Genomic DNA, 12314 nt, shown 5'->3' on the forward strand with positions numbered 1-12314 from the left:
ATGATGAGACATTCCTTTTTCATATAGTTCCAGTGTATGTTGTAACTGTATAAAACCTGAAAAAATATGAATACAACAACATAAAAAAAGAAAATACTAGCAGTAGCGTGGGACATTGGAGTAGTAGCAGCGCTGCTTACCAGTAGCATTTTTTAAGGGACACGCTACTAGTTTTAGAAGTAGCGATGGACAGAGGCGCGCTACTGCTAGATACAGATAGCAGTAGCGCTAGATACAGATAGCAGTAGCGCTGGTTCAAACAAGCGCTACTGCTAGAAAATAGATGTAGCACCGTAGTAGTAGCGCGCCTGCCCGCGCTACTAATTACCAAAAAACCAGTGCTACTGGTAAGGGTTTTCCTAGTAATGCTAGGGCTGTTTGTGACACTTATAGGAATAGCCCAACAGATTGATTGGAAAGAATAACTTTGAGGTGGTTTCGTACCCTACCATAATCTCTTTGTTTGTTCTCTGCTATTAGTGACTTTGGAGTGACTCTTTGTTGCATGTTGACGGATAGTTATGTGATCCAATTATGTTATTATTGTTGAGAGGACTTGCACTAGTGAAAGTATGAACCCTAGGCCTTGTTTCAACGCATTGCAATAGCGTTTGTGCTCACTTTTATCATTAATTACCTTGCTATTTTCATATTTTCAGATTACAAAATCCTATATCTACTATCCATATACCACCTGTATCACCATCTCTTCACCGAACTAGTGCACCTATACAATTTACCATTGTATTGGGTGTGTTGGGGACACAAGAGACTCTTTGTTATTTGGTTTCAGGGTTGCTTGAGAGAGACCATCTTCATCCTACGCCTCCTATGGATTGATAAATCTTAGGTCATCCACTTGAGGGAAATTTGCTACTGTCCTACAAACCTCTGCACTTGGAGGCCCAACAATGTCTACAAGAAGAAGGTTGTGTAGTAGACATCAGAGGGTTAGTGCTTGAAAGATATGATGTTCGTGTGAAATGTATTGAGATTGTAAAAACAATATTATCGTCATTTGAGATTATGCCTAGAAGTTGTGGCTCCTCCTGTGCGGCCGTTTTTGTATAATATGAAAGTTTTCCAGTCATCGGCTTCAGCCCCCTCATGTAAAATATGGGGGTGTTCGGAAAAGCACTTGATCACTCTTGATCCAACATCTTGGTCCGTGAAGGAGGTGTCAAGGCGGTGAACTAGGCAATCAGACTATAGGGCTTTAGTACTTTTACTTAGCCATAGGAGTTTGACGGCGGGTCTATGATATAGCCCCTGGTATGTACGCAGTCATCCGAGTACGGTGCGTTACATGAGTGACCAGAAGAACAGTCCTTCATGCAATACGGGAGGAATCATGAAAGATTCTAATAAGTCATCGAGTGGTTGACCAGCTCTCGCCGCACCATGACAATCAGTTTTCGGCTTTCTCTACTGAGGTGCTCATCCGGGTAAACCGGGACACAATCGCAGTAGTTCTCCCTTTACTACCCTAGCCGATATAGCGGAACGTAAGGTTGTAAGCACAGGAGCCGGGCAACCCAACTATTGACCAAAGACATGATTCGGAGCTGATGCATATAAGGCCAAACTCGCGACGCCGAAGTGTGCTATAAAGCTGTTCGGACTTGTCGGCAATTCATTTGTTCCCATATCGAGCGCCTGGCAACCCGTGCCGAAGTGCGAGTGTGAAATGACTATGTTTACTGGGATCTAATGGATATGTCAATTGCCATTTTTCAAATAATAATGTCGCAACCCTGGCTAGTTGACATGTCGGTGGTCCAGGGCTGAGGGAGAAGGCACTTTACATGCTCAAAAATAGAGAGTGCGGTTTACACAATTATTTGGACCTCCTATCGCACGTCTGTGCCGCCTTGCCTCAGATAAAGGATTCCTTTAACAGGAATAACCTTGGGGTAAGTGTATGAAGCCGAACTCCGAAAGAGTCTGTGAGGTGACCAATATTTTGCGTCACCTGCAATAAGATAAAAAGAAATAGTTAGAAATGAAAAGGAGGAAATGGGAGTGCTTGCCCGTATTGTGCCTTCGTCGATGGCAAGGGTATTTTGAGTGCATAATTATGCATGTGCGGTATAAACTTCGCGTGATTGTGAGGCGAACGACGGAGGCTGAACTGCTAATCTTGCTCCGAGACAGATTGGTTCCATTTAATGGATACTGGCGGCTTAATGGATGATGAATTGTGCAACTTGACGAGGCCATTTTGTGCATCGGCTATAATGGTTGTAGTACAATCCCCTCTACGGAAGGAGTGATGGGTATGACTGATTTTTGGGAGAATCCACTCTATGGCGTATGTGTCCCATAGTGCGCGTGTGTGCTCCCCTGAGGGGGTGTGCATCGCATATACCATATTTACGGTTTGCACTTCGGGGGTGGGGGAATTGCTTCTGAACCCAGGTATTCGGCCGGCGAGTCTCTTCGTCATCGCTATCACTGGGCGACCCCTTCCCCTTATGTTTGGCTTTTAATTTGCCGTCTTGTTTAAAGACCCAGCATCTTCTGTTGGTATGGGTAGCTGGTTTATCGGGGGTGCCATGAATCTGGCATGGCCGATCCAATATCTTATCGATGTTGGATGGTCCGTCTCTATTTGCCTTGGATGGCTTTTTCCGTTGACCGGGCTTGGAGCCGCTGAATCCGGCGTTAACTCATGTGTCTTGTGGTATTTCATCATTATTATGACGCTTGTATTTATTGCGTTGTGGCTTTAGGTTACCGTCTCGGACTTTGAAAGTGCCTGGGTTGCTGGCGCCATTGCTCCTACGAGCGATCCAGCTGTCTTCTCCCGTGCAAAAGCGGGTCATAAGAGCGGTAAGGGCTGTCATGGATTTTGGTTTTTCCTGACCGAGGTGGAGAGTGAGCCATTTGTCCCGAACGCTGTGTTTGAAGGCCGCAAGGGCTTCGCGTTCGGATAATCGACAATTTGGTTCTTTTTAATTAAGAACCTAGTCCATAGCTTTCTGGCTGACTCTCCAAGCTGATGTATGATGTGACTTAAGTCATCGGCGTCTGGTGGCCGGACATATGTTCCTTGGAAGTTATCGCGAAAGTCGTCTTACGGGTCTCCCCAACTGCCAACGGAGTTCTTTGGAAGGCTGTTTAACCAATGCCGAGCTGGTCCTTTTAGTTTTAGTGGTAGGTATTTAATGGCGTGAAGGTCATCGCCGCGGGCCATGTGGATATGGAGAAGATAATCCTCAATCCGTACCACGAGATCTATTGTTCCATCGTATGATTTGATATTCATGGGTTTAAACCCTTATGGGAATTTGTGGTCCATTACTTCATCAGTGAAGCAAAGTGGGTGAGCTGCGCCTCTATATTAGGCCACGTCGCGACGTAGCTCGGATGGAGTCTGTTTGCGGTTCTCGCCCCGGGCGTGAGAATTACTATTGCGTCCGGCAAGATAGCCGTTATCGCGTGTCGGGGCACGTTCCCGTGATCCATAGCTTGACCTGTTCTGACATGCTCTACTGTCCAAGTCCTGGCATAGGTCGTATGTGTGTCCCCGAGCTATCTTATCTCTGCCTTTACGGTGAGGTAGGGCAGGCTGGTGTTCCACTTGAGTTGCTGCTTTATCCTGACCATGTGCTGGTCGGTCAGCCGAATTGCGCGATGGTGGTATGGGCTCCAACGCCTCATCCTCGAACTGAGGTAGCAATTTGCGCTTCGGGTAGCTTCTGGCTGGGCCTTGAGGCCGTATTCCTTGGTTGCTAGGACGTAAGTCCATCTATCATTGAGCAGATCTTGACCAGCTTGAAGATGCTGCTGTTTCTTTTTCAGGCTCCTTGCGGTGCCTATTAGCTGGCGCTTGAAGCGCTCCTGCTCGACAGGTTCCTCAGGCAAGATAAAATCCTCGGTGCCGAGGCTCGCCTCGTCCTCGGGGAGTGGAAGATAATTACTGTCCTCCGAGTCTCCGTGTGTGGCCTGTTCACTAGGGCTAACTTGCCCGCCTTCCCATTCATCTTGTTCGGAAGTCGCCTCAACGGGGTCTTCATTGTCTTCAGCATCGTCCGGAGTGTTATCTTCTCCTGTGCCGGTGTTGCTGTCTTTGCTGCGGCGTGACTTAGAGCGGCGCCGCTGACACCGGCGCTTTGGTTGTATCTCAGGAGGTTTATCCTCAACTGGATTTTCCTTGTCATCGCCACTATTCTCTTTTGGTGCATCCACCACATATACGTCATATGAGGAAGTGGCTGTCTAGCGTCTGGTAGACGGTGGGTTTTGGGCCTCCTCTTCACCGGCATCGTCGTCCATATCATTGATGTCATCGGAGCCGTAATCGAGCATGTCAGTTAAATCTTCGACAGCGGATATTAAGTGGGCGGGGGGTGGCGAGAAAAATTCGTCATCAGCCTCTAGTTCGAACCGGATATAATTCAGTCATGAGTCCCCCGCTAAGGAGAGTGTTTTTAATGAGTTTAGCACATCGCCTAAAGGCGAGTGCCAGAAGATGTCCGTGGAGCTGAATTCGACAATCGATGCCCGGTCAAGCTCGTCGTGCACGGACACACATGCTTCGGAACCTGTGGCCGGCAACGTGTCCGAGGTTCTGGCAACACAGACCTCACTTAAGGTTGGGTCTGTGTGCGGCTCCAACTCTGCTGAGTCTGCGGCCTCTGTGGTAGGGTTGAGCCCCCCGTCCTCGGATGGCGTGACCTTCTCTATATCTAAGGCTGGAGCAGGTTGCAGGTTCTATCTCCCGGGTGTAGTTCGATGAGAGGTTTAAGACATGTTCATCATGGTGACAGGGAGCGGCTACTGCCGCGGTCTCGAATCCGTCAAAGATCAAGTCTCCGTAGATGTCGGCGACGTAGTTCAAGCTTCCAAATCTGACTTGATGGCTAGGGGCGTAGCTATGGATCTGCTCTAGATGGCCAAGCGAGTTGGCCCACAGTGTGAAGCTGCCGAACACTAAGATCTGTCTTGCGAGGAAGGTTTCTCCCTGGACAATGTAGCTGTTCATCATTGACAGGGCCATCAAACCTCTTGGCGGTGACACAGCGGAGCACTCAATGAAATCACCAATGTCGGTGTCAAAACCGGTGGATCTCGGGTAGGGGGTCCCGAACTGTGCGTCTGAGGTTGATGGTAACAGGAGACAGAGAACATAATGTTTACCCAGGTTCGGGCCCTCTCGATGGAGGGAAAACCCTACGTTCTGCTAGATTAATACTGATGAGTATGGGGGTTACAAGAGTTGATCTACCATGAGATCGTAATGGCTAAAACCCTAGAAGTCTAGTGTCGGTGTCAAAACCGGCGGATCTTGGGTAGGGGGTCCCGAACTGTGCGTCTAAGGCGGATGGTAACAGGAGGTAGGGGACACGATGTTTACCCAGGTTCGACCCCTCTTGATGGAGGTAATACCCTACGTCCTGCTTGATTGTTCTTGATGATATGAGTATTACAAGAGTTGATCTACCACGAGATCAGAGAGGCTAAACCCTAGAAGCTAGCCTATGGTATGATTTTATGTTGTCCTACGGACTAAAACCCTCTGGTTTATATAGACACCGGAGGGGGCTAGGGTTTCACCAGGTCGGTTACAAAGGAGGAGATATACATATCCGTATTGCCTAGCTTGCCTTCCACGCCAAGTGGAGTCCCATCCGGACACGGGACGAAGTCTGCTATCTTGTATCTTTGTAGTCCAACAGTCCAGCCAAAGGATATAGTCCGGCTTTCCGGAGACCCCCTAATCCAGGACTCCCTCAGTAGCCCCTGAACCAGGCTTCAATAACGATGAGTCCGGCGCATAGTGTTGTCTTCGGCATTGCAAGGCGGGTTCCTCCTCCGAATACACCACGGAAGAGTTTGAACACAAGGATAGTGTTCGACCCTGCAAAACAAGTTCCACATACCACCGTAGAGAGAATAATATTTCCACAAATCTAATCTACTGACACGTTTTGATAGCATGACATCACGCCATGGCCCGGTCTTTATTTGAGCCATTTTTCTTTAACCAGTCCGCACATAATGCGAGGCGGTTTCCTTGACACGTCTTGTCAAAGCAGAGATCGTGTTCCCCTTATCACGGGATTCTCATTAATACAAACATGGGTAACCCAACCGTGCCTATTGGTATGACTCCTAGATCTTAGGTAAGTCCCAAACGACCACGAGGAGGACGCCTGATATTCACCCTCTTTATAAAGGGGACAAGGTTTTTTCTTTTTTCCCTCCCGTGCTCAATCGAATCCTTCCCCCGCCTCGAGTTCTAACACCCAAAGCTTAGGCCAGGTGCTTCGGACCTTCAATCATGTCCGGATCCAACCTTCAAGTTCAGTGGATGCCTTCCTCCGTCACGGAGGAGGACATCAAGAAGTTGAGGGAGGCCAGATATCTGACTGCCGAAATTTCGCATAGGCTGCCCGCCCGAGGGTAGGTCGTCCCTACTCCTGAACCCAACGAGAGCGTTGTGTTCGTCTCCCACTTCCTCCGAGGACTAGGCCTCGCTCTGGATCCTTTTGTTAGGGGTCTTATGTTCTATTACGGGCTGGATTTTCACGATCTAGCCCCGGATTCCCTTCTTCACATCTCGTCATTTGTTGTCATATGTGAGGCCTTCCTCCGCATTACCCCTCACTTCAGCATGTGGCTCAAGACCTTCGATGTGAAGCGGACGACGGTCGAGGGGCAGTACGCAACGTGCGGAGGTGCTTTAATAAGCAAAATTGCTGACGCTCCATGGCCAAAGGGTTCCTTTCCAGAGGTGTCCGGATTGTGGCAGCGGGAGTGGTTTTACGTCATAGCTCCCCGAAGTGCCAAATGGGTAGCTGCCCCCACCTTTCGCTCGGGGGCCCCCACCACAACTGATGTCATGGATCAGCAGGGGGCTAAGCTAGGGTCCAGCCAAGGACGTGCCGATACTGCAGAGCCGTATCCGAGATCTCTTCGAGGGAGATTTCAGTCTGGCTATGGTAATGCAAGTTATGCTTGTTCGTCGAGTCCATCCTTGCAAACGCCGTCCCCTCCGCATGTGGGAATTCAACCCGGAAGGACCGTGCACTATTCAGCATTTCCTCGGCATGACGCATAAGGAGATGTACAAATTGCTCTTCGGACCCCAAATAGAGTGTCCGGACACCACCGCGGACGTGGGCCTGAACTGCAACCGCCCCGCTGCCCAAGTAAGTAATCCTATGGCCGAACACACTGTCCTTTTATTTATCATGACATCATTATGAAGAACCGCTCTTTAACCAGGACTGGATAACAAAGGCGAAGATGATCCAGTGTTCGGCCCCCCTTCCTGAGGGCTTGGACAATCCGATGCTGGAAAGATGCTCGATCCAGCACCTTGTCTAGTGCCCTCAAAGGAAGATGAAGGGGGGAATAAAGAGGGCGAAAGCGGGCCTCCTTCGCTACCTATTCCAACCGAGGGAATGAGCGCCTCCGTGAGGGAGGATAACCAAGGGGAAGAATCTGACATTCTCTCTCCCCGGGGAAGGAAGAGGACTACCTCTGAAGATCCAGAAACTAAGGTTTCCAAACGGGAGAAGAAATCTCAGCGAGAGGGTCCTGTCTCAGAGGGTATTCTTGCCGCACAATGTCCACGTGGGGATCAGCCCTCTACCGAGCTATAAGTAATCAAAAAGTACTTAATAGTGAAGATATCCTTCCTTACTTCTGAAGAAAATAACCGATGCTTATAAATTGTAGTCCGGATCGCAGCCCCTCTCGACAAAGTTCATCTTCGGGGGATCTTCTTCCGGAGATGATGGAGAGCGAAACGCCTCCCCCAGACTGCCCAGCTCAAGAAGCGGGTGACCTTGAAGTGCCGTCGCGAAGGATATCTCCGGATCCACTAGGGCCAGAGGATAACTCTTTGGCTGCCCAGAATCCCCAGTATTTGGCTCCTAAGGAGAGCGACAGCAAGGGTCCGAACAGTGTGCGGTTGGACACACTGAAGGATCTTCTGGGGCAAGCTGCCGCCTCGGAAGCGCATCGTACGCTAACGGGTACTGTAATTAAAAGGATTTCATCCACTGAAATAGGTTTGCATGAAGCTTTTATGAGTCTGCTAAAAGGCTTCGAGATACGTGAAATAATGTATGCTTTTAACAATACCGCATACGTTAGGTATGCCCATGCAGATATTAGCCCCTGAGGCTCTGGTTGTCGTCGAGAACGACGGCAAATAAAGGATCATAGTCCCAGGTAATAACCAGGCTGCCTTTATGTGCAGGTGGTTGAAGCTCAGGTGGCTAGTAGGACTGATGGGTTTGTCGAACTAAAGCGTCAACTGGATGCGGCATATGCCGACATCGTGCTTGTCAACAAGCGGCTTGACGAGGCACATGGTGAGTGATTTTTCTGGTGATGGTCACATAATAATAATATGTTGTGACTGCAGATGGAGCTGCCACCGTGGAGACCCTTCGGGCGAAGCTTGCCCAAGCCAAGGAGCAAGCAAGAAGTAGCAATGCGGCCGCTTTAGAGGTGGCCGAAGAGTTAAGGGCCGAACAGGCCGCGCATGGTGAGAGCAAGGAAAAAATAGCCAAGATGGCTATAGAGTTAAAAGATGATGCTGACCATTACCAGCTTCTTGAAGAAGAAAACCGGGCGAAGGCGATGGACCTGGAGAAGGCCTGGGTGGCTGCCAAGGAACCCCGCTCCAAAATTAGAGCGACGAAGGAGGAGCTGAATCAAGCTGCAGATATCGTGTCTTGGAAGCCCTTCTTGTTGCAGACTAAGTTCGGAGATCCGAAGTATGCTCCTCTGGACCGGCTATGGAGTTCTGCGGACGCGTGCATGGATTTGGCTGCAAGTGCTGCTGATGCAGCCGAGTACTTCAAGGATCAGAAAGGTCCCGAAGTGGAAAAGCTGTTCTGGTCAAAGTTTCACGCTCCAGTCCATCCACTGCTGCTTAGTGAGCGATTGGCCGAGTGGGACGAGCTCCATAGGTTGTCCGGACTTGCCATGAGGTCCGTTGTGGATCACCTGTGGCCGGGAGGGCCAAGGCCGAATAGCTACTTTAGCTTAGTGCAACAATTCCTTGATGCTATGCCACGCATCGATGCTGTAAAGAGATCGACGTGCATAGAAGGTGCGCGGATGGCCCTTTCCCATGTCAAGACATACTGGGCGGAGATGGAGGCCACCACTGTTGCAGCATAGTGTTCGACCATAGGCCAAGTGGCTGCCAGGCACTACTTTGAAGAAGTCCTTGAAGGCGCTCGTTCGATAGAGGCTCAGTGCTCGAAGCATATTATTTTCTAGTGACATGTAGTCCCATTGCACAAACAATGTTTTCCTGGATTAATCAAGGATGTATTTATACTTTTGCCCGAAAGTACTATGATGCCTCCTATGCGGCCGTTTATGTATATATGTATATAACCTGAAAGTTTGCAGTCGTCGGCTTCCGCCCCCACACATATAATGCGGGGGTGTTCGTAAAATATGCATATCCACACTTGATCCAACGTCTTGGTCCGTTAAGAAGGTGATAGCATAGAGAACGAGGCAATCAGACTATATTGCTTTAACACTTTCACTTAGCCATAGGAGTTTGACAGTGGGGCTACTATATAGCCCCTGGTACTTCTGCGCTCGTCCGAATACGGGGCGCGTATGTACATGACCGGGAAACGGCCCTTCGTTAATGCGGAGGAATCCCGAAGATTCCGATCAGTCATCAAGTGGTTGACCAGTCTCTCGCTATATCATGACAGTCAGTTTTTGGCTTTCTCTACTGAGGTGCTCATCCAGATGAACCAGGGCACAATCGCAGTAGTTCTCCCAGTGCTAGCTTAGCCGATATAACGGAATGTAAGGTACCAAAACGTGGGAGCCGGGCAAACCCAACATTTGACCAAAGACATGATTCGGAGCTGATGCATATAGGGCCAAAGTCGCGACGCCGAACACTCCCTAAGGTGTTTGGTCTTTATACATATACCAGGCAAAACAATGCCCTTTATAAGAAAACCCCATGTGTCCAGCTACGTGCAAAATTCTGGCATGGCCACATGCCAATAACGCCAGCATCCTTCTCAGTTGTGTGGAGTATCCGGAGGATGTGAGCAACAAGAGACAGTAAAAAAGGTTTACGCAGGGTCCTAATCTAAAAAGAGACCTTTGGGCGGGTCCCTGCTGCACGTCTGCGCTCGTGTCTCCGTTGTGCCGTGTCCTGGACGGGTGTAGCACGATTGTCATCTGCAAAAGGAAAGAACTTAGGTGAAAGGTGCCGTGCCAAAAAGAAGAATGAATTATCAAAATTCCAGAGAAGCCTAGTTGAGCCGGGCTAGCCCTGATTACACACGGGAAGCCCCTGGTATCGTTTTATGAGGGTTCGAAAACCAATCTCATACATGTATGATGGAATGCCGGACTCGTCTAACCGTGTCCGTGGTCTTGACGACCTGCCATTTTTTCTGGTTGGTTAGGCCGTCTAGTGTTCGGCTATTAGAGCCGCCGCGTCCTCTTCCGTACGTAAAGAACGGTTGGTATTTCCGCTAACTGTAATGATGCCTCGTGGACCGGGCATCTTGAGCTTGAGAAAAGCATAATGCGGTATTGCGTTAAAACGAGCGAAAGCCGCCCTTCCAAGTAGTGCTTGAAAATCACTTCGGAATAGAGCGATGTGAAAAGTTAACGTTTCACTTCGGAAGTTATCGGGAGAACCGAATACCACCTCTAGTAGTAGAGAGCCTGTGCAGTGGGCCTCTTGGCCTGGTATTACTCCCTTGAAGGTAGTATTACTATGGCTTATTTGTGTCGGGTCTATCCCCATTCTGCGGACTATGTCCTGATATATCAGATTTAGATCACTACCGCCGTCCATGAGGACCCTTGTGAAATGGTACCCATTTATTATTGGGTCTAACACCAAGGCCATCAGTCCTTTGCGCCGGATATGTGTACCGTGATCCCTACGATCAAAAGTGATCGGGCAGGCCAACCAGGGGTTGGATCTAGGGGGTGATGGGCTCTATGGCGCGTGTGCATCGGAGTGCGTGATTACTTCTCTTCTTTGTCACACTATTTTAACCTCTGGTGGGAACTTTTTCTGTGCTCCGGCGCTTTGCTGGTGAGGTTCATCCTCGTCTTCGCTTGGTGTCTCTTCCCCTTTGTGTTCGGCGTTTAGCTTACTGGCCTGCTTGAAGACCCAACATTGTCTGTGGGTATGATTTGCAGGTTTGTCTAGGGTGTCGTGAATCTGACAGAGTTTGTCAAGAATTTTGTTTAGGCCAGATTGTCCTTCTCTGCTGCCCTTGAAAGGCTTTTTCCGCTGACCTGGTCGGGAGCCCCTGAATCCGGCATTTACCGCCGTGTTATGTGGGCTACCTTCTTTATTTCGATGCTTGTTTTTGTTGCATCGTGATTTACCATTGCCATCCCTGACTTCGGATGTGCTTGGGTCGCTGGTGCTGCTATGGGCCAACCAGCTGTCCTCACCCGCACAAAAGCGGGTCATGAGGCTTGTTCGGGCTGCCATTGTTCTCGGTTTTTCTTGACCGAGGTTTCTGGCGAGCTATTCGTCTCGGACTCTGTGTTTGGATGCTGCTAAGGATTTGGCATCCGGACAATCGACAATTTGGTTCTTCTTGGTGATGAACCTGTTCCAAAGCTTTCGGGCGGATTCTCCGGACTGTTGCATTATATGACTTAAATTGTCTGCGTCTGGAGGTTGGACATAAGTCCCTTGAAAATTGGCCCGGAAAGCGTCCTCGAGCTCCTCTCAACTTCTAATTGAGTTTTCGGGGAGGCTTTTTAGCCAGTGCCGAGCTGGCCCTTTAAGCTTGTGGGCAAGTATTTAATGGCACGGAGATCGTCTCCATGAGCCATATGGATGTGGAGGATGAAGTCCTCTATCCAAACTCCAGGGTCTGTGGTTCCGTCGTCCCCTGCCTCCTGTTACCATCCGGCCTAGATGCACAATTCGGGACCCCCTACCCGAGATCCGCTAGTTTTGACACTGACAGACGCCGTGGATGATGTGGCCGGCGATGGCGCCGTCGATGGAGACACGCCATGTCTGCTCGGTATCAAGCACCGGCAGCCCCTTGAGATAGAAAAAAGATAAAATGCAGCGGTGAGTGCAGAACCTCCTTGGTTGCGCCGAGTTGGCCTCGGCTTCATCGGAGGAATTTGTGAGGGTGCCGCAGTTCCGGTGGGGCAGGTCAAGACGGCGCTATGGGGATTGAGGTAGTGCGATAGACGAGGCGAACGTCGGGGCAGCTCCTTGGAGGTGGAGGACGGGGCGGCTGATCCGGCTTGACGACGAGATCGACAATGGATCCTCGTCCGGTGTGGTGGATGAGGGACGGCGAGCTGTTGTG

Source organism: Triticum dicoccoides, chromosome 6A (genome assembly GCF_002162155.2).
Source record: "Triticum dicoccoides isolate Atlit2015 ecotype Zavitan chromosome 6A, WEW_v2.0, whole genome shotgun sequence".
NCBI classification, from domain to species: Eukaryota; Viridiplantae; Streptophyta; class Magnoliopsida; order Poales; family Poaceae; genus Triticum; species Triticum dicoccoides.